We start from the raw sequence: 23545 nt of genomic DNA on the forward strand, positions 1-23545 counted from the left end.
GTGTAAAGGAATTGACTATTTGGCCATTATTGAACCATATCAGTTCATAGGTATAACTGGAGCTTACGTTAAACTGCTTGGCCAAATACGATGGTGCCAATCTGAGCAGAAATTCCGATTCATATGCATCAAGACACAGATCAGCAAGGAGGGGAGTGTAATTGGTGCCAAGAGGATGCCTACTTCCTGCCCAAGGGGTCACATCCCCAATTTTCCTATTATGTTACATATACTCTTTTCTCAGTTAACCTCACATGACAGTTGCTTTCGTTTTGACAATTTGTCCGGCACCTTTGAAGAGAGAAATGTTACACAATCACCAGGTTTAGTGATAAATGCCCCATTGGATTATTTATTGAAGTTTTACATTAGGTTTTTCATATGGACTAGTGGTGTACAAAGCGAAAATAATGTCCGAATTGAATTAGGCTCGTTTCTGAGATAACAAAATTTGAAAGCAGATTCATTGAGTATTTGATGATCCACATGGCAGATACTGTACTTCTCTCAAATACTCTCTGTGAATATCTAAAAAGTCCTTCCTTGAATGTTTTAAGGATGATGGTTCTATTGTGTTTCAGACAGAGATTTGACATGTCTTCAGGGTTTAGAGTCAAGCTAGACATCCAGTAGACATAACTGATGCCTCGTTTTGACATATTTCCTCCTCGGTTACACTCTGGCCTTATTTGGCATTATTTGACAGGTTACTTATACCATGTTCTTTGATCAAACAATTAATCATGGTTATGTGGTACGTGAGGTCTTGTCTGTAGGAACAACTGAAAACTGCTTATCTGGGGGAGTTAATGAAGTTTAATTACGATATATGCATAAAATAAATAATACAATCACAGAATGCAAAACGGCGAGCTATAGTATTACATCTGCTGCCATCGTACCAACAACCGACCAAAGAACCAAAGAACGGCTACGAAGCACTGGATATACACGATGTGCTCAACTGTATATATTACTTGGTTCAGATAATATTGTAACGCCCACTTGTAATATACACTGTTTAATAATGGCGTGTCTGAAATATGATTAAGCGGACAGAATCACATTACCGACAGTGTCAGTGACAACGTATAAAGATTCCACGAAGCCAGTATGACAATTATATTGATACGTTAGAGAATGCAGGTCCATTCGTACGTACACCCCCCCTGTGAATACACATCTGTATCAACAGACAAAACTCGCGCCATAGCACATTTGTTTCTCCAAACTAGAATTAATTCTGACATGGGGTTTGGTTCAAATTATACAAAAATGCAATTTTGTCCTTAGTTTTGCCGTATATGTCTTACTTTAGGTGATATGTTACCACAGACTCATTCAAAGAAGCATAATATGTCCACAGAGAGTCATAATTGCTGACATATTTCTATTTATAACCAATTAAAGGCTCCATATTTTTCCCTTGGGCATTTTCAAGGAATATTTATATATATATATATATATATATATATATATATATATATATATATATATATATAGTGAGAGAGGAAACTGGTTTGCACATCTGAGATGCATATAATACTGTCTCTGTATGTGGTAGACTGTCTGAATACCCTGGAGGTTGAACGTTTCGAAATCGATATGGATACCGACCATGTATTCGTGTTGCTGGAATTGAAAGAGATGTCGATGAGATGAAGATTGGAATGCTGTGTGGCTGATGAGTTATTTCACTATTATATCTGTCCAAGGTTGACGTTGATGCTCAGCCGTTAGGTTTCAAAATTCAGAAATATATTAATCCATGTGACATTTCAGGTTGAGAGTAAGTTGCATTCATATCATCTTAGGACTGTGAATGAATTATGTATATGCAGCAACATTGATGAAAATGTTCATTTGTAATTGCAAATTTTAATGTTTAACTCGCATGACATAGTTTTCTGGTAATTGTTATTTTCATCTGGTGCTTAGATTTTGTTGATTGCGTTACTCACGTTGTGATTTTGAAGCACCAATTCTTTTGTGAGTTTGTGGTCTACGTGTCTTGCTCTACTGCTTCATTATTGAAAACAAAACAAAAAGTTTATTCTTTCATCACTTTTCTCCCTTATTGAATTACATACTTTCTTTCTAATTTACTTTCGTTCAAGCATACGGACAAGCACTTTTACAGATATTGACAATACAGATGCACAAACGCGACAAAACCCTTTCTATAAACATAATATAAATACGGTGACAAAACCCTTTCTATGTCCAATAAAAATCTTTGCAAACCTCGATTCCGACTAAATAATGAGCACGTGTTAATGAATCACTATCAAAAAGTGGAAAGGCGTTCGCGAAAAGGTGAGCGTATCTTGCCCCACTGGTGGCAACCGTCACACACACATACAAAGGCAAGTCAATTGATCACCTGAACAAAACCACGGGAACATATGGTACAAGTCAAAATAGTGAATTTTTGTCACTGATGCCTCAAATTTGGAAATGTCCTCCACATGACTACCACAAAACCTTTTGAAAGCTTTACTGAGGACTTGAATGTTGTAACCTTGATCAAACAACTTCTGAGCAAGAGTCGTATGACGCTCTTTGAGCTCTTGGTAGAAAGCGCATGCCCGATTGTATCTAAAAAGTTGCGAAATGTAAACATCAAAGGCTGGAGCTGCTGGGATAATGCTGGACATGAAAGAAAAATTGGCTATTAGAAAGTTGGAAAGTCATCCCCTTTGTCATACAGTGTTGTGGAGAGTGTTTTGTCACTCTGAATCTTTATGCATAGATAAAAATATGAAGCGAATGAGATGGTCTCACTGGCCTCCGTTATTTCTAATTCAGGTGGATATATCAGTGGAAGGGCATTGGCTATTTGATGGTTAGTTAAACTTCTGGCCAAATTAACTAGTTTTAATTTTGCCAATCCGAACAGAAATTCCGATTCATGTGCATAAATAAACATATCCGAAAGAAGAGATGCACAATTGGTGCCCATGGGGATGTTTACTTCTTGCCTAAATGCCTACTTCGTGCAGAATCCATTGTAACATAGCCTAAGCGACCTATGCATAGTGATTGCGGTACCGTAGATCAATGAGCCATCAGTTCTCTACTTTGGAAACATAATATGTCCAGGCATCATCTGTTGTCTTTTGGCTATGGTTAGGCCCCGAATTGTTACACTTTGATCCCATGGTAGCCCAGACACATTGACTTGTGTAAAGCTGAGATAACTCTAACGCAGCACTTTCTGTTCCGATAAGGTTGAATCTGGCGACAACGTACAGCAATATATATTGTCCATTAGACGGTGCGCGGCGCCTAAGATCTAGCCTCCAGTCATGATAGAATACAGAGTTCATACAGGTCTTACAAACAAGCATTTCTTTTAATAAAATTCAAATGTCTGATCAAAAGGAGAATATTTAGATGAAACGTTAAAAATATTACTTAAGGATATGGTCAGTGGACCGAGCAAGCACGTCACTTCTACAGCTGAACTGGTGGAACTTGACTATTACGGTTGCAGTGCATTGCTTCTGGTATCAAGTCAGATATAATCGGTACAGGATGAGGCTGACTACTTACATTTAGCACAATAAGAATACATCATTCATTTTAACATATTTATGAAACGGGTTTAAACAACATTCAATTGTTCCTTCGTATATAATGAAGGATTGCAACATTGTTAATGTTCATTCCTGATCTTCGTCGTAATCGTCGCGCCTTTTCAATTACAGTGAAATGACATTTTGAAAGAGGAGACCGATGCGAGTGTTGCATCCATTTAAGATTCATGATTAATGTGAAGATGGGGAAGAAGACGAATGGTTTGTTGTGGACTTTGAATTAGAATGAAGCATTGATGAACGTCCTTAGAAAGTTTGAAATGTAAAAGTTGAAGCTTTGAAGTTGTAGAACACATCGATACATGTACATTCCAGGGTATTCACACAAATGAACCACCAATGTATTTACTCCACGGTCATCAAAATTCATATACTGGAAAAAAGCATTTCAAGAACATAAGATAGGCCACTGACTCTTTTAATATTTGTGGGGGTGGAGGAATCCTCCTTTCAGAGAGAAAACCCCCCATGAATTTTGAATTTTTGAACGTGAAGCACTAACCACCACATCACCCAATAAGAAATAGTCGGACGTTAATGAATGTTAGTCCTGAGACATCTGAGTAGGTCTCACATTCTAAATTCCATGACATCGGGTCAGTCTGGTAAGGAGAAAAGCATTGGGTAAGCAGACTGTTTACGGGAAGGAAAAAACCTACGATAGTCTTGTCAAAAACGACTATCAAATGGTGTAAAGAAATCCTGGTCGAGGAAACATCATGTACACAATGTATATATTTTTAGAACTCAAAAGCAACATCTATTGTTTACACATTGTTAGGTAATATATCAGAAGTGACAATGCGTTGCAAAAGACTGTGTTGCAACTGGTATCAATTAAATAAGCTTTTGAGACATTGCCTGTAAAAGACATGTCGCTGCATGTGCATGTCACATTCGTTATTTACGCAGCCTTAAAATAGTTCAGATACAAAATACTTGAAATGTTCTACTTTCTATCGTTAATGTATTTGTGTAATTCTTGAAGGATTGTACATCTTAATATATATCATGGTAACCATGTTCATAAAGAGTTATTAAATGGCGGTTATTAGATTGTACCTGCATAGTTCCTTTTATGCTGAGGCATATGGTATATGTTACTGTCTCGGTGTCTCGTGTAGATTTCAGTCCAATACCAGAGCTATATGCAGACCCTTAATGAGTGAGTGAGTTGGGTTTAACGCCGCTTTTCACAGTATTCCAGTTATATCGCGGCGTGTCAGCTTACTATGGGAGGAAAACTCGAAGTGATGCAGGTCTCAGATGTTTACCACTTCGGTGAAACCCACGAGCACGGGTATGGTGCTGACAAACCTAGGGGATGTAAACTGTAGTCCAAAATAAAATTCAATGCAATGATAAAGGTAGTTTATTGTTCTGATGCCTATATATGCTTTTTACTCACATCAATGTAATTATTTTATATTTGTAATGTAACAATTTATTTCGTTTTTTAGTTCATTCCCACCTTTAGACAAAACAAGCTGTGGTTGTATTGTCGGGCGGGTAAAACCATTTATATTTTCATTGTAAAATATTCATTAATGCTATGACCTTTCTTTCTTTACAATGTTTTTAAACACTCTCATTCAAAAGAAACACAATTGGTGATATTTTAGATGATTAGGGTGTATTAGCATTTCGATCCAAGGTTCCAGCTCAAATATTTGATGCATCGTTTTAAAAGTATTGTGTTTATCACGAATAGAACAAAATACAGTGTTGTGTTTCTTTGACACAGAAATGTCAACAACAAAAATACGGTCATCAAATAACCAAAGTGCAACAGCTGGAACGAATTTTATTATCTTTTCCACTACATGTAGATGTACACTAAAGGAACAAACAAAACACAAACGCTCTCAAATACATGCAAATGAAAATCAGTCGTTCACATGAAAAGAACACGGGACCATATGCCACAAGTCACGATTGCCAATCATCGGACATCATCGGACAAAATGCATTAATGAGTATACACGTATGCATATTCTGTCATCACGGCAACGAAATATTCCAAAGGTCCTCTAGACGAAAAAGGGTTTATCAGTTGAATAACCTTTAGTAGGAAAAGATTACATGACCGAACCCAACACTGAAGACAACCAGAAACGTACGTACACTCATAATAGGAGTAACCTTTAAAATACGCCAGTCTTGTTTGACATGTGTGCCATTTGTTACCACCGACGATCTCAAACATCAAAGTACTATGCCCCGTCCATGCTGCATATTACTATTTCTAGGTGTGATTGTGTTGTGTGACACATAGTCGATTGTTGCGACCAAATAGGCCGGCGCCGAGGGATGGGAACGGCGATCTGCAGATTAATGAGACTGGTTCCTTTTCACCCCAGAGCATGTTCTAATTAGGCTTATTTTAAAGAGTAAATCAGCCATTAACATTAACGTCAGTCCTTCTTTAACAAAGGTCTTCTACTGAACGAATATGTAGTAGTATAACATCTCTATGTTACGTATTGGCGTTAATGCATACAGCAAAACCGAAACTGTGCCAATGCTACAACAAAGAATGGATGAATGGGGTTTTACACTGCATCAAGATATTGTCAATCTCAATTAGTTTATTTCCCATAGGATCCGCATTAGTCATAGTGGTACGTGGTACATTAATTGAAATTCATAACCGGATATTAGGTGTGGGAAGCAACACGCATTGACTATACACCTGAACACTTGATGAGTAGTGGTATATTGGAACCGGGGCACCATGTCCACTATGAGAGAGAGAGAGAGAGAGAGAGAGAAAGAGAGAGAGAGAGAGAGAGAGAGAGAGAGAGAGAGAGAGAGAGAGAGAGAGATCCTACAACCGATGCATGTCCCACACGTTGTAAACTGGCACTTGGTTTATTAAATTCACAAAATATTAGTTTCAAAAATAGCATATAGTTTTTATTGGTTGCAACAAAATCAGTAAATTCGTTATATTGTCATCGATCAATCGAATGTTTGGTTTGTAGCCGTCGCACGGACGGAGTGCTGCTCTGCTCTTACTTTTTCATGCAAATTGTATCACTGGCGGTTGCAGGACATGCATACCCTTTCGCGAACACCTGGTGTCATCACTGATTTTCAGTGGGCCATTTATTTTATTTCCAGAGCTATTTTGTCCTTTACTACAGATGGAATCCGATAATCAATACTGGTTATTTTCTTGCATTGACGTTTTATATATAATCAAATCGAAATGTGTCACATTTGATATACATGTAAATGAAGATATGTCATTACAACCCCTCGATGTATAATAAAAAAATTGCACCAATAAAACTAAAGCGAAATGTAAAACCACGAATGCTAAATAGTTTCTGAACCGATATTGAGTTGGGGTATTTCTAGGAACACGGTTAATATATACAATAAGAGAGATTTTCAGTGACTTAATTCTTTATAAAAATTCAGTTACAAATTTAGTGAGTGCGTTGGGTTTAACACCGCTTTTAACAGTATTCCACTTATATCGCGGCGTGTCAGCTTAATGTGGGAGGGAAGCCCGAAGTGACGCAGGTCTTCGGTGAAACCCACGAGCACGGGTAAGGTGCTTACAAACCTAGAAACATATTCGGGGTGAACCGGGATTCGAACTAGCTGACAATGCTCAGGGTCACTGAATGGGTTTTACACCGCATTGTACACCAAATTTTGACATTGTGACCATATGGGGGACCAGGGTTTCCGTTTGACGAGCAACCCCAAGGCTACCCTTCCATCACCCCAGACCAGGCAACGTCAATTGTGCTGCAAGATTCAATAAAACGCCATCATTATTAAGCTTTCCCGAGTGGAACTCTGTGGTTAGTATCATGTTTCCGTCCACAGTCTAGACGCCTTTCAACAATAATTCTGATGCTACATATGAACTCGAACATAGGAATGATTTCAGCTTGTTCGGTATTCATTTCAGAAAATTAACATTTTGCACAAGTTGACGTTTGGAAAGTGACAGTATTATTAATTGCAATGATAATGTGCTGAAACACGATCATGCATTTAATTTTACCTTCAGCTACAAGTGACAGAAAGAGAGATTGTGCATCCATTATACTGTCGTCTGATAATATAATTCATCAAATATTTGAAATAAACATTTTCTGTAGTTTTCCAGGCAGTTCTTCCATACAGTGTTTTGGTCTTTGATGGCGACTGAGAATGACAGAGCCCAAATGGATGGAACCACGTCTTAATGCACCCATAACTTTCATAATGAAGTACAACATCAGCTGGTTGCATTTTATAACACACCATTCGGAAACTCATTTCAAATTAGCGCGACACATTACCTCATTAAGATTTTCGTAACTCTCTTCTTGTGATCAGAATGATAAGCATCTTCCATTAACTTCACAAACCAATTATGCACATGTATACAGTCATTTTTACACACGCCTTCCTCGGTGTTGGTTTACTTTTCTAGTCGCTTGTGTCACTCCAGAGGCCCAGACAACCAATTCCGAAATTCCTTTCCAGAGGGTGTCAAATCACGGGATTGATCACCCTTCCGTGTTTTTGACTGGCTTTCCAAATACTTTAAATATTACTTATTATCGGAATCAGTCTTGAATGGACGTCGCCCCACTGCATGCTTCTGAACAAATTCATGTTAAGTCTAGTCAGTTTCATTGGCAGTTGGACCCGTGAAGATTCGAGGTAGAATAGGTCTTCAGCAACCCATGTTTGCCGTAAATGGCGACTATGCTTGTCGTAAGAGGCGACTAACGGGATCGGGTGGTCAGACTCGCTGACTTGGTTGATGCATGTCATCGTATCCCAACTGCGTGGATCGATGCGCATGATGTCAATCACTGGATTGTCTGATCCAGACTCGGATATTTACGGACCGCAGTCATATAGCTGGAATATTGCTGAGTGCGGCGTTTAACAACACACAAACCATTCATTGGCAGTTAAGAACTAATCGATGTCATCATCATTCACAAACCTGTCTGCATTGAGTCTGGTGTTTGAATTGGTGGGGTGGAAAAAGTCGTCAAAGAGCAAGTCCTCTGGCACAGACGCTGGCTAACCCGGACTTGGTGGTGTTGATCTTTCTGGCAGCACTAGTAATCTGAATGTAAAATCTGGCCATCTGCAGCTTGAACAACAAAGACATCATATATGTTCAGAGGTTGAATTATACGAATAACTCTTCCTGTGAGATCTCCGTCCACTTGAACGAGGTCATTTAATTTGACGGGTGTCAAATGGTCAGTAATGTTCGTTTACAAACTAAGCAGACGTAGTTGTTGTTTTTTTTTGTTATTACGTTTTTTTGTAAAGTAAAACTCATGCGCAATAAATACTTTGTTGATCATTATGTGAAATCATCTCGTTGATATGAAACAATGTTCTTGTCTTATAATCTAAAACACCAACGCCAACGTGATGTGTTCGAAGAATTGTATCTAATGTTTACATTCCATCAGCATAAACTTCCCCATTTGTCCTATTATTAAACTTACAGATTTCAGTGTGATGATGAATGGGGGGATAAGGGAGTTTATTGCTAATATACAGAACACAGTTCCGATTCTGGGACATAAAGACGAGTTACTAGTGATCCTTGCCGGAAATAAGCCACGGGTCCTCACGCATATAGATAACGTACAAACTATATTGTATTTGACTTTTCATCTTGTGCCATCCCAAAAATCAACTAAGATAAGATGTAGCACATCTGACCCATTATTGTTGTTGAAAGCGGCGTAGACCCGTGAAGATCCGGGGTAGAATAGGTCTTCAGCAACCCATGCTTGCCGTAACAGGCGACTATGCTTGTGGTAAAAGGCGACTAACGGGATCGGGTGGTCAGGCTCGCTGACTAGGTTGATGCATGTCATCGTATCAGGCTCGCTGACTTGGTTGATGCATGTCATCGATCCGAATTGCGTAGAGTGATGCTCATGATATTAATCACTGGATTGTCTGGTCCAGATTGGATTATTTACAGACCGCCGTCATATAGCTGTAATATTGCTGAGTGCGGCGTTAAACAACAAATCAACCAACCAACCAATTGCGTGGATCGATGCTCATGATGTCAATCACTGGATTGTCTGGTCCAGACTCGATTATTTGTATACAGACCGCCGTTATATAGCTGAAATATTGCTAAATGCGGCATTAAACAACAAACAAACAATGAAAGCGGCGTAAAACCTAACTCGCATACTCACTCAAACATGCATCCGTAAGTATTGATTAAGATCGTTATGAAAATGACCCTGCAGCCTGCGACAACGTCTAGGGTGACTGTGTGCCTGTGAATGACAATCTGTCAAGAAGTGCCTTCCATCAGTGATAGTTTAAGGCACAGGTCAAACGACTGTGTACATACCAGCTGTCAGTGCCAGATAAAGTCAGAAACCTCTCAGGATCTGTCAAATCCTAATGCCGTTGGTCAGTCTACAACCAACAAGTGTTCACCATATTCACCATTCAACATCTCTTTGTATTGCTCTAAAGCACGATTTACAGATAAAAGAAAAGCAATAAAATGTCAAGTTAAAATTGAAAATACAGTAGAGAAATACATCCGTACAGACAGGGATGACACTTTGATAAACACTTTGAGGATTCAGAGGCTTGATGATACGAAATCGATAAGGATGCCAACTAGTATTTGCGTCGCAGGAAATGACAAAAAGTGTACCAGAATAAACCTGAAAGCGTATCATGGTGTTTTCCCCGGAACGTTTCCATGGGGAGTTCTTCGGGGTTCCCGAAATTCGTTCGAATATGGAAATGATACGTAAATTATTACCATATTAGTGATATTTGTTTACTGAGGTTTCAATATTCAGAAACAAATTGTTGATAAAGTAAGGATCCTGTTGAGAATATTTGCATTCATAGAATTAAATTATAGAATCCCTTTTACCTATGACTTATTTATGAATTATGCAATAGGCAACTGAACTTCGTCAGAACAAAAACGCTATCACAATTATTGTAAAGCCACAAGAACCCGTCATAGTTGCGACTTGAAATATATAGTATTTCTTTTCCTTTCTGTTCTTACTTGTAGGACTGAAGATGTTCCTGCCACAGGTCTCATGCAGAGACCTACCCAATGATAATCCAACTGTCTCTAGCGGATTACTGCATACTTACAGACAAGAAGTGTGCACTGGTTAACATTGACACAGTTGTTTTGTTTGTGTGTTGTTTAAGGCCGCACTCAGCAATATTCTAGATATACGACGGCGGTCTGTAAATAATCGAGCCTGGACCAGACATTCCAGTGATTGACATCATGAGCATGGATCCAAGCAATTGGGATACGATGACATGCAACAAATAAGTCAGAGAGCTTGATCACACGATCCCGTTAGTCGCCTCATACGACAAAAAGAGTCGCCTTTTGTTTGTTGGTTGATTAACGCCGCACTCAGCAATATTTCAGCTGTATGACGACGGTCTGTAAGTAATCGAGTCTGGACCAGATACTCCACTGATTGACAACGTGAGCATCGATCCACGCAATTGGGATCGATGACATGCATCAACCAAGTCAGCGAGCCTGACCACTCGATCCCGTTAATCGCCTTTTACGGCAAGCATTCAATTTGGTTGCTGAAGATCAATTGAAAAAAATACATTCGTATCCCTATCAGTCAATAAATAAAACATATAATTCCTCTAACATACATGTAGGCCCAGAATATGCAAAACATCTCAGTGGTTGTAGCTGTATTAGATTCTACTTTGTTTGACAGTGTATGATAGACAAACATAGTTAAGCTGCGTAGTAGAGTATATTATAGGTTGACACATACTGGGGGTTAAATACGCCCTTGATGAACAACAGAGGAAATGTGTCGGGCACAATACCATTTTAAAGTGTTATTTACATTCTCTCCATTTTGAACTCTTGGTATTTGACCAAAAATAATAACCATACTCGGTTTTTGTCTACTAGGATATATTTCAGGGTATTATCCTTGCAGTAAACCGAGGTCTGCCATCAACCACCCGACGAAAGATATTACCGTTATTGTAGCTAAAATGTAGCCAATCCCAAAATGGATAAAGTAACAAACAACAGCATAAGTTAAGTGGTTGTATTAAAGGTGTCTCACAGCGGAAGTCATCGATATATAAATAGCAACGTCATAGAACATAATACATGATGACGTCATTTACAAGTAACTTGACGCCTATGACGTCAGGCCGTCATGTTATCAAGTTACAGTAGCCGGCAGGTTTCAGATAAAATGTGGACATTTTTATGATAATTTATTTCCATTTTGGAAAAAAAGCAAAAGGAAAAAAGGCATTCTAGTTGCTAGTACCTTTGGTGTTACATATTGTTCTTTGTTATCATGGAGCGATTGAACATTCAAAGGTGATGTTTCATGCACTTTCGACTGTCTGTCGAGTTCTCCCTGCTGCATCTTGTTGTATAATAGTTTCCGCGTTCAAAGAGTGAAACCTTATAAATATAATATTGCAGATATGTTTGTGTATAAAAAAAACCTGGCACAGTTTTACTGTTGCCTCAAATTATTTTGTATTTCTACAATCTGAATCACATCGTTATTGCAAAATAAAGAAAACAATATTGTAAACAGTCACTATCCAAAGTTTAGTGTCTGTTTTCATGTGGTTGACTGATTTGGCAGAATCATAGAAACGATGGCCAACAAACAATATTAGATGAGGTCGTCTATACAAAATTCCAAAGAGATTAGACGAAGTTAAGACAAATAAAAACATATAAAAATTAAATCAAAACGATGATTGGTTAACGTGACGCTTGATGACACACTGATGCATTAGCAAAAACTTCCAAATTTTATTTCAAAAAAACTTTTAGGAAGGTAATACGATTTGGTGACATGTGTCCTGATCCACTTTATTTTGTTTTTAATAAAGACTTTTTCTGCTGTGTGGAATTGTTCTTCCAAATAGAATAGAAGAATACAAGAGTGCTATAATTTCTGATGTCCTTTATAACGTCATTTTTCTTTGCCGCCTATTCAAATACAGTAGAGTGCCTTTTTGAAACAGAGGATAGGCGTGTAAGTTCATCCTTTGAGATCAATTATTTATTGGGCGAGGAATGATTTGTCATCGACTTCAAATTGGAAAAAAAAGAAGTACTCACCTCGTTGGAAACTAAGAAAACAAAAACATGTTGGCCGGAAACTTTCAAAACTTTCGACAAAAGATAAGCTGCATCTACCACAAATCATATATATGTAAGTTTATACTATGCCGCTTTAGCAATATTCCAGCAATGTCACCACAGGGGACTCCAGAAATTGGCTTCGCACATTTTACCCATGTAGAAAATCGAACCCGGGCCCTCCGTTTGACGAACGAAGGCTTCATCCACTAGACTTCTCAAAGCCTAAATACAAAATGAAGTACAACACAAGTCATTGATATCAACTCAGCATCTCAATTCAAATTTCATTTTCTTACAATAAAATGTTGTTTCCATGCGGCACGCTAAAAATGTTTGTCAATGTAGTTAATGTAATCTGTTGGGTTGCCAGCTTTAAATTATCCTGATTTTGCAAATAAGTGTTTATTTCTAAATATGTGATTTTGTGTGAGTTAAAGAATGGCATGCTATAATGCGAAAGGTAAACTTCTCACATGTGTCAAATCATTTTGTCTTCATGACAGACTGCCATTGTCTGGAAACGATAAGAACATTAGGCCCGGCGTGTCTAAAGCCATAAATATTTGCGAAATGTCTTTATCCTAAAAGTAAATAACATTATTTATGTTCAAATAAAACAGACATTCTGTCCTGAAAGATTTCAGTAAACATATATCAGTACAATCAACGTTTGGTTTGACTCTGAAGACATGACCGTACACAATCCATACAAAGAGATATATACTACACAAAAGACGATAAGGGTCACCAAATATGTTTTGCATATAAACATAAGCTAAAGTGCTAAAACGTTGACGACTAATGAAAAAATAATTCTCTGATTGAAGAACAGAAAACCTAAACAACTTCTGCTAAGACACTGGTTTATTTCCCTGATGAAAAAGGTCATGTACACCCCAAAACGATGTTCACACAAGTCGCAGAAGCTTCATTAACTGGCGCAGCATCCGTTAGCATTCACACATTCTTGACAACCTTTGCGCATTCTGCGACTATACGAGAGCTAGTTGATGGAGGTTGACGGCAGTGCCGTGATGCGATCGAACTAGCCACCGAAGTTCCTCCCATGCACGTTGGGTGAACATACGGGCCAACCCATGTGCTGAACGATCTGCTGCTACAGGAAGTCGGTCTACACACTGGCACGATGAACTTTTACGTTGTTATCCTGGAACCAAGCTCCTGGTCTAATCTGTTGCAGAAGTTGCATTACCAGGTTGAACAATCTCGTTGAGATTACGCACACGAGGTACAGAGGGGTTCTGTGGTTTATGGATATCCCCATCCACACCATCACATTTCCTCTTCCAAATGGTAGACGCTGAGCAACGTTGAAATCAGCAAATCTCTCTCCTCGACTATAAACACGAGCCCGGCCATCACTGAACTGAATATGACGTCTGCACCAATCTAAACGAGCCCTTGTGTGATGGTCAAGTAGCGGTGGTCGGACTGCAGGACGCCCATATCGCAAACCTCGGTCTTACAGACGATTCTTATGGTCTGGTCGTACACGTTGGTGCCTTTGGCAGGTCTGAGTTGATCACAAAGATGTTTTGGGGTCACAAAGCGCTGTCGCAACACTGTTGTCATCAGGGAGCGGTCTTCTCGTGCTGTTGTTAATTAGGGTCGTCCAGAACGGTGTCGATCCTGAACAGTATTAGTTGTCCTGAACCTCTGCCAGAGCCTGCTGATAACATAGAGCTGGGATGATGAGCTGTCGTCTAACCATCGTCAAATTTCTAGTGATGATGAATGGCAAATGCTCAGCCCCTTTATTGCTAAAATTGGCATCCATTGAATGACACTAATGCACAACACTTGCAAAAATGGTGCATGAAGTGGTTCAATTGGGGTTTTGAGGGAGTTTGTCAGTTTAGTCTGTATGTGCTTCGAATTCATGAAAAAAAGGAAATCCTGGTTAAGCTAAAAGGTTTCTACAGATAGGTGTTATGATTACATGTATGATTAATAAGGATTTCTTTAGTCCAAAAAACGAACTACTATTCTGACCCTATTCGGGTAATAAGAATTACAACAATTACCAAACGAATCCCTTGACCCTTTACTTCTTTTGAGCAGTGTATATTGCAGGGATCAGCAAAGGTATCACCAAACCCCTTTACCAAATAGTGACCATATAATAATTCATACAACAAGGAAAAAACTTTAAGACTTTAAATTCATGGAAAGAATTTAAGAAATGCGTAATTAATAGGATGTGGATTCAAAAACATTCAAAGGATTTGCTTTTAGTTTTGCAATCTCAGAAACGAGAAACGAAATTCAGTACACCAATATCCCACATTAGAAACTGCAATCCTTGTTCCACTTTGACAAAGAAGTTGAACTTAGGCGATTACATAGCTTAACCTTAACTTGAGGTATAGGGATAATCTGATACCGTTCAATAACGGTCAAATAGTCAAGTAGTGAACGAAGACGTAAGTAAGAGAACTGATGGCTCATTGATCGACCGCATTTCACAGAGGTCGCTTAGAATGTTACAATGGACTCTGCTTCGGGTAGATATTTCTCTTATTTTGGGGGTAAGACATTTAGGCAAGAAGTAGGCATTCCCAAGGCACCAATTATGCTCACCTTCATGCGGATCTGTTTCTTTATGCATATGAATCAGAATTTCTGCTAGGACTGGGAAAGTCAAAACAAGGTTATTTGGCCAAGAAGTTTAACTTAAGCTTCAACTGTATCGATGATCTGATATCGTTCAATAATAATCAAATAGCCAATTCACTTCCACTGATTTACCCACCTGAACTAGAAAACTAGAAATAACAGATCCGTGAACCGCCTCATCTGTTTCATATTCAGATATGTGCATAATAGTTTAGTCTTCTTCGGCGTATGGTTACCAAATTATGCAATTTCCTATGTTGAACTGTCCCGTGACAGTTCCCGTGTTTGCTCAAGTGAATGCTTGACTCGGCTTTGCATGTGTTGGTAACATGTGCCACCAGGATTGGGGGAAAGGGGGGAGTATCATATGCGTATAATGTGGTTGGAATCTGACAATGAACAATTGGCAATTGAGTGAATCTTAAACAAAAAGTCCTTATGTCTTATACTTTCGTCCTCAAGTATGAATTATTTCGTTATTAAATGCACAATTAAACTAGCATTTCATGCATTTAAGCACTTCGTCTAGTTCCTGCTGAATTTAGCATTAAAATATGTGCACGACTGCAAATTGGATATGCCTTGTTTCCGGCTTCGTATTACAAGGAAAGAACTTGTAACGACTCGGATTGTTCATAAAATGTCAAGAATGAAAATCGATAGCAAAGGAAGCAGGAATTACAGATCAAATTCTTACAGATTATTTTTAATAACAACTATTCTAAAAGCCCTTCAAAGAAGTCGTTAGTTAGTTGAATGACCAATCCCAGCATTGAACACAACAAACAGTGGTTTTGAAATGAATGTCAACTATTGCCACCGTCAATCTCAAAGTACAATCCCTCATCAATGCTGCATACTACTATTTCTAGGGGTGAGTGTGTGGTTGGACATACAGTTGATTGTTGCGATAAAATAAGTCGGCGCCGAGGGACGGAAAAGGCGATCTACAGATTAATGAAACTTGTTCCTTTTCACCTCAGAGCAGATTTCTAAAAGGCTTATTTTGAAGAGGAAATAAGTCATTAACATTAACGTCAGTCTTTATTTGTGCTTCTATTGTGCGAATGTGAACACATAATTTACATTTCATGTATTGAAGGTGATGATGTATGTAACGAAGCCGAAACCGCGTCAAAAGCTACTGGAAAGGGTGACTGAAATGACGAAGTGAACAATTCCATTCGACAGAAAATGTCAAGGACTATTTGCCTGAATTTAACTGCCGGGCAAAAGAAAGCATACACCCACGTTTGATCGTGGCTAATTTTTATTTTTTTTAAAACAGGAAATGGTTATTCCATGGTGATATATTTGATACAATTATGTTTTGGACCTTAAGTTTGACATAACGTTTGTATTTTTGTGGTCAACTTTCTTCAGTTATAATACAGCCCGTGAATGCTTGTTGGTGCGAATCCCGGTTTGCCCCGATTATGTTTCTAGGTTTGTCAGCACCATACCCGTGTTCATGGGTTTCACCGAAGTGGTCTGAAACATGCATCACCTCGGGCTTTCTCTTCCACATTAAGCTGACACACTGTGATTTAACTGGAATACTGTTAAAAGCGGTGTAAAACCCAACTCACTAGTTACAGGGGCGTAACAGTTGAGAGCAGAATAAAAGTCATCCTAGTTCTACTTGGCCATCTAAGTTGCATTTGTGTGACAAGCTGGAGTAACCTTCTCATCTAACTTGGTATAACGTCTTTAATAGTGTCGTTAATCGTTACTAATAGGCAAATAATGTAGCCGTAAGTAAATATGGGAAAATTGATGTATAGCCTTCTTTCCGAAGTACATCAGAAGTGATTATAACACTAGGTGTTGTTTTCCTGTATTATTATTGTATTTGGTGAGTGACGTTCACGTTCTAACACATCTGTGAACATGTAGTTCACATTCGTCTGTTTTCTTAGCATCAAGCAAAACCTTAAGGTAACGTGACATGTATATGTACTTTCTAATTCTTTTATGTAGTCAACGTTAAATTGTATTTCAGGCCTCCTGTCCACGTACAAAGGATTTACATATGAATAATGTGGATAGGCTAATCATCTTTTGAGAGGGCATCATCTGTATTTGACCGATTTTGATTTGATCTTATGTGTCTCCAAAACATAGAAGAACAATGATCAGTGGCATGGAGTCTTTCTAGTTTACATATATCTTATTTATGTTTTCTGCAGTAAGCTTCGTATTCGTTTCTCATTTTAGAAATACATCTTCTCTCAGAATTACGTTTAAAAGTAGTTGATTACATGACAACACCCTTTCTTGTAAACTTAACATTCGAACTTAACATGTTTAAGAATTTAAAAGTCAACTCTCGAGGTAAGTGATCACAATCTGAAAGACCGCCAATATTCAACATGTATCTGTATTGAAGAAATACAGGGGAACGGATAAAATTGCCACCATACACGATTGCCATAATAGACCTTCACCTTTGGCTTTTTCAAAAACCCATGTCACTGGCAATGAATAACTGGAATGCATAGCACATGTATACTAGTATATCTTCCTCCTCGTTAAATGTGTTTTTTTTTCTTTTACCCCTGTTTGCCGTAAAAGACGACTATGCTTGTCGTAAAAGGCGACTAACGGGACCGAGTGGTCAGGCTCGCTGACTTGTTTGATGCATGTCATCGATCCCAGTTGCGTGGATCGATGCTCATAATATTAATTACTGGATTGTCAGCTACAGACTCGATTATTTACAGACCGCCTTCATATAGCTAGAATATTATTGAGTGCGGCGTTAAATAACAAACCAACCAACCAAGTTTTACCAATATAATTATTTTGCTCTTCTAATCGCACCATCATGTCACCATACATCAATGTACAGGAATCACTAAATTATGATTGGTTGTCCAATAAAAACTGCAAGCAGCTCGATGCTACGTTTACAGTGACACTTTTTATAGAACGGCGGTCGAAATGGTGCCATATATTTGCATATCAAATTTAAACACCGTGGCATGGAGGCATTTGTTTATGTAGGACATTAACTGGTTAAATTAAATCATATGTGTATGGCCGACAACATGTATGAGGTGGCGTTTGAATATGTGTTCCTTCCAGGTTTTGCAGGTTGATAGAATGGGAAAATAATATTTTACTGTGCCTGAATTTAGCGAAACAAGTGTTTACTGTTGACAGAAATATTAATTTGACATCTAAATATATCTCACCTTCGGGATCGCCGTACTGTGAAAACTGTGACTACTAACATAGCATCGAGCAGCTTGCAGCTTTTAGTAGAATACCTTTCAAAATTAGGTGATTCCTGCACAGCTCTGGCAGATTCTTGTGCATCATGTTTATCACTCTCAATTTGTACGCATATATCTAAATATGAAACAGTTGAGGCGGTTGAACTGTTTTCATTAATTTTATTTGTAGCTTAGGTGTGTCAATAAGTGGAAGATCATCCATGTAGTAAAACCCAGCCTCAGTAAAACGTCTTCCTTTGGTATTGATCTTGCCAATCCGAGAAGAATCTAACTCGTATGTAGAAAGAAACAGATCAACAAGAGGGGAGCACAATTGGTGCCTATGGAGGTGCTTCTATGCCTGATTCTTGCCTTAAATATCCTGTCCCCAAATTTTACATACATGTACATGTTGAAATCCAGAACACAAAGAAACGTCCGATGGTTATAAATGGACAATCGTATTTGGTAACACATCTTGTTTTCGTACGTATCCTGATCGGGTGAAGAGTTCCTGATCTGGTGACGAGTTCCTGAGCGGGTGAAGAGTTCCTGATCGGGTGAAGAGTTCCTGATCGGGCGAAGAGTTCCTGATCGGGTGAAGAGTTCCTGATCGGGCGAAGAGTTCCTGATCTTTCCACTAACCCTTGAGTTCTAAAGTGAAAACCAAACCATGAACACCACATTGTTTCCAGGGTCTTCGCAGTAATAAGCGAATGATTTAGCTACGAGGTTGATCAATAAATGCATAGACACATAAACATATAGTGTTATTTGGCAGAAGATTATGTGGCAGTAGACTGCGGTGCTTGTAAAAATCGAGTTTTTATGAGCCTTATTTTGCGGTCTGTGTATGCCTATAACAGCTCGTAAATTCGATTTTCCTCCCTATGTTGTTTACAGTCCTTAATGTGGCAGGCTACATCATTCGACAAGTTTCGAGGGATGACAGTCTCAAGAAGGCTGGTTGTACGTATGTAAGAGCGAGACGATGGCGAGGCATTCTACGACATGACTTGCATCTACTGGCCCAGTGGGGCCGCGATACATAACTGAAAATTAATTCGGCACATACGTTAGTGTTATTGATATTTGTTAACAGACATTATCCTTTTTGTAGTTCTATTCTATGTGAATCAGAATATGATTAGACAACATTAAAAAAATATGGTTTGAGTATTGCAGTTTCATAGTCACAATCCAGACTCAAGGAAAGAATAATTCAGCTGTCACACATCATCTGGAACACCAGACAGCTGGAGAATAGTTACCCAAAATATTCTCTTTCGACACTTTTCTCTCATAATTGATATTTTGCAAATGGTTGATGATTGGGGGACATCTTGATTTGACAGTAGTGTGAATATTTAGTTTTATTAACATTTTAAGCACAGCTAAAAGATTCGTTTTATTGACCGTGAAGCAAGTCTTAACTTTTGAGTGATTGAGTTAGCTTTCACTCAAGTCAATAATAATTTACACTATTCAACCTTTGATACTGATAACACTATATGCAAGATGTGCTCAGCAAATAACAATTTACGCTCTTGTCAGTGGTATTACTGGCGTCTGTACAAAGCCGTGGTCGATAGTGTGTGACACGATGCACACAATGGCTCGTAATAAACCAGATCTCAGTCAAGACATGGCCTTTTCTGTTGGTCGCCGATCTATTTACTGCTCATACATAGTTGGCAATGTGACCACTTGATACCCACGTAACATAATCGTCTTATTCATCACTTATACGAGTTTGGAATTTTGTGGATTTGTCTCAACATTGCCGTGAACCATATAGCAAAATCACAGAGATACATTTAGGTTTACCATCATGAATGATTAGATAGCTTTATTATGTCATAGTTTGACCAGATATAAGCGTGTGCAAGAACATGTATTGAGGCTATTACGACTTAATGGTCCATAAAAGCTTTTGGCTTAACATCGCCCCGCCGTTCGTCTCGAACTACGCCTATCCAGCTCTCCGAAGTACAAATAACTACCCTTGAAAATATAACAGATATGTTTCCAGGCAGGATAAAGCCAACAGATGAAACCGGTATCCGTTGGGGTCATATATTGATAAAGATGCAAATATGAAATGTCAGGTAGGTATTATTCTAAGTGTTTACACACAAATACCGCGTGTCCCTTGTCAATCGGTGATCGAGTCAGAGTTACCCATCGTGAATCAGGAGAAACTACTTGGATAAGTGTTATCATTATCAAAACAATAGCCTAAGATACTGAACATTCGTTTCTAATTGGGACGTAGCTGAATTTACAAGTTTCGGCAACTTTCGAAATACAAATTGCGAAGCAATTTAGCGAGGACACTAGACAAGCGAGATCAGTTTCCGTATTAGTGCTTGTAGACCTCTGCGGCTTGAGGCCTTTCCCCCAATTTAAAACAGATGGATTTGTTCAAAATATATCATATTGTTAATAAAAGCGAAAAAACTCTTTCCCATATTTCCTATTGTTACCTTGTTTCCTTTTGTCGCTGTGTGTACATCTGACTCTTCGTAACATTATGACCTATTCATGACAAGCCACGCAAACAAACGTTATGTCTCATATACAAGGGTTAGAGTAGCTTCCCTTTGATAAAGGACAGTTACTCTCAGCGGACGTACAGATGGATTGCCGCGAAAGTCAATTAGAAACGATATGTATTGGCAGTTTGCCAAGATGTTTGCCTATTGTCACGGTCCGATTGACAAATCAATGTGCACATTTTTTTGGTAATGTTTATGATATGAGAGATGAGGACAGGCTTTTCAACAACAGAACTTAGGAATGACCATTGCGTGTAAAACTGAACCTTTTCCGGCTAATATTTCATTTCTAGTTTCAAGTTTGATATATTTGAGTAGGAGTGCTTCACAATTCAGTTGTATGATTCAATGAAATGTGTCTATATCATCTTTTTCTTTTCTTTCTGAAACATACACAAGCTTCAAAGCTTCTAAACCGCGACATGCATCTTCACTGAAATCCTGCTATATCTCAGTATTAGATCTTTATGATACCCCTTTAATATTGTGACTCCGGTTTTCTATGTACAACAACAGGTTCCCCTCTGTGAGTAGTTGTATGTCAAGTGATCCCTTCAGACTTGTCTCTGTGGTATTTAGGGCCGTACTCCCAAACAAGTATGTGAACAAAATGTCAGACATTTTATTCAGTACAGATAGCAATAGCCCATAATACATTTACAGAGTGAACTGTTGCAGACATGCTCTTTACAGTTATCTTTATGATATAACATATTAGTGTATACATAGTATATTATTACATAGAGGGTATTTTAGGACAATGGTAACCTTACTTCCTGAACTTTGCAGCGACGTGTTTTGAGAAGTCGGTACATTAACACAGTGCTGAAAATATTCATTGTCTTGAATGTTTGGTAAGTACTACCGTATATAAAAACGTGGTAAATACTTCCAGTTTCTATGGAAGATGAATTGTCACTTTATTGGAAGTAAGATGTAATTCAACATTATGTGATTGTAGTAATAATACGTACCGGTACACAAGACCTATCTGAGATTTTATTTTGGGGGATATTAAACTGTTTAAATATTTCATCATCTTGGGATGTCCCCACAATGTTTCATTTATTTATATTGGTAACCCTTCTGACACATCCACTTTCAAGACAATAACATTTTATAACCTGTGTCATATACATGAACCGGAGAGAGACACGCCCAATTACGTTGTACATACATGTAGTTGTATGGGTATTGTTCCGATTATTTGCCATAACTCACGGAACGTCTGAACAAGATTAAAGTGTGTGGATAATCATATTGTCAAATCTAGTGAGCATATCTGTACACGGGCTATTCCCAACCATTTCGGAATAATGGTAAATAGACCTCAAAATTGATGTAAATACAAGTAAATCATTCAAAGACACAACCTCAATGTGGATACCATTAACAGACCAATTTCTAAATGAACGTAGAGGGTCATCGTCGCCGAACTCCATTATCTTGGTTTTGTTCAAATTTACCTTCACACCAGCAGAACCACAAATTACATTTGAAAGCATTGATTTTCTTTTGAAACTGCAAACACGAATCGTCCACTTACGACAAATCTTTGGCAGACATCAATGCAAATATATTCTCATGAGACAGAGAGACAGAAATACTCAAGAATACCTCACAAATCCTACATAACTTTGATTTCTCTATGTTTGAAAATGATGAAAGGATGTGGGCTTCAAATGCATCTCTGACGGGTGTCTCTACTACACTTATCAGAATTCGAAAGGCCATTTGAAGTTCTAATACAAGCACTTAGCATGGACAAAATTGATAATATAACATAATACCATATATTTGCACCTTCTTTTCCATAAATAAATCGTGTTTGATAGAATCAAATGACCCGCATAAAGTGATGAGTAAATTATGGAATCTTACTTCTTTTTATCATACTTGTGAGTAATACTCACACACACACACACACACTACATATGTATTGTTCAATTGTCGGCTAATTGGCTTTAAAATCCACTTAATAACACTATCAGTATCTATCCACCTATTGTAATTTTTAGTTCCCATTCGAACAGAAAAAACGTGAAAGATGGCCATACGCTTCGATTCCTCCAAAAACTTGGGAATTCACCACTTCCGAAGATCCTATTGAAACATAATAATTACAAATGAACGCGGAGCTTTCATATTTTCATAAATCTTTTTGAACCTGAATTACCTGTTTTTGAAAAATAATAATTTTATCAATATGAAAATCTATATCCATATCACCAATAGCCTACTCAGTCATGATTATTTATCCATTAAACCTTTCCCAAAAGTAACAGACAAGTGAACAATTGTACCCAGTCATCATTTGGTGACTTTTCAGATATGCATCTGAAAGGTTCATCTTGTTTAAATGTTTCCAACGTAGTTTAT

Source organism: Haliotis cracherodii, unplaced genomic scaffold, assembly GCF_022045235.1.
Source record: "Haliotis cracherodii isolate W230 unplaced genomic scaffold, xgHalCrac1.p SCAF_4, whole genome shotgun sequence".
NCBI classification, from domain to species: Eukaryota; Metazoa; Mollusca; class Gastropoda; order Lepetellida; family Haliotidae; genus Haliotis; species Haliotis cracherodii.